General features: G+C 39.3%; 1 pseudogene; it reads right to left on the bottom strand.

The window, feature by feature from the left end:
- Positions 1-312: 312 nt before the first annotated feature.
- LOC136309327 (uncharacterized protein C16orf52 homolog B-like) lies at positions 313-812 on the bottom strand (annotated as a pseudogene).
- Between the last annotated feature and the right edge of the window lie 227 nt (positions 813-1,039).

Genomic DNA, 1,039 nt, shown 5'->3' with positions numbered 1-1,039 from the left:
ATTGCTATCACAGTGCAGACCTGTCTGCCTGAATATGCGCTTAGGAGATTTAGTCAATATTGTCTGTATTTGCTTATGGAAAAGCTCTCGGTTGTTTATTTTGTTTTGTTTTTGTTGTTGTTGTTTTTTTAAATCCTAAGTGCATAATGAAAACAAATCAAAGCATTTCTTTTTCTTTTCGACATTAATATTATCTAAACATCTTCCTAAGTGAGGACTACTCAGATGCCTTTGTCTTCCCCACCCTCCAAAATTAAAGAATAAGTAAATAAAAATAATAATTATTAAGAAGTTAAGCAATTTAGACATTCATCAGCTTGGTAAACAAACTTTTCCAGCAAATAGAAGTCCTACTATTATAAAGAAAATTGATAAGACAAAAAGTACATAAGATGATCTAACTCCTGTATTGTTGAGTAATTTGTAAGGTTGACCTCCAACTTCACTGATGTAAAATCCTATTGGAAATATTAGGGAGTCCATTAAAAAAAATCATTCCAGTGAATGCTATCCATCAAGCACATTTTGTAGCTTCTCTTCACCAGTGAGAAGCCAACAGAAAACCACATGTGACAGTGAATGAAATGATTCCCACGATGATAAATTCCCACTGTGGTGACCCATTCTGGGGAAGGTGAGGTGGGATGCACGTTCCTCCAGTCCCTGGGTAGTCTGACACTGTCACTTAAGGTCCGCAGTGAGTGTTCCCACAGACTCCCCAATGTTGATCTAGTCAGGGTGGCGATGCTGGCAATTGCTAAGATATTAGCAGCTAGAGAGCGACATCCTGAGATGATGGCCAGTTTATTCATTACCCCCTTCTCTCTGTCCACAGACCTCGGCCCTGAGTTGCTGATGTCATCTCTGGGCCCAGGACCAGAAGCCAGCACATGGCCTGCACAGCTGGAATCGCTGTTTACTTGGTAGTCTCAAAAAGCTTTTTTGAGTGCTCTGACTTATTCCTCCTTTCATTGTAATGTGCTACTAGTCAAAACAGTCTATGTTTCTTGTATTAATTTATTTTCCCAATTACCCTGGC

Source organism: Saccopteryx bilineata, chromosome 6 (genome assembly GCF_036850765.1).
Source record: "Saccopteryx bilineata isolate mSacBil1 chromosome 6, mSacBil1_pri_phased_curated, whole genome shotgun sequence".
Classification (NCBI taxonomy): domain Eukaryota; kingdom Metazoa; phylum Chordata; class Mammalia; order Chiroptera; family Emballonuridae; genus Saccopteryx; species Saccopteryx bilineata.
The sequence above is the reverse complement of the archived record's forward strand: the minus strand, read 5'-3'. Positions and strand labels throughout refer to the sequence as shown.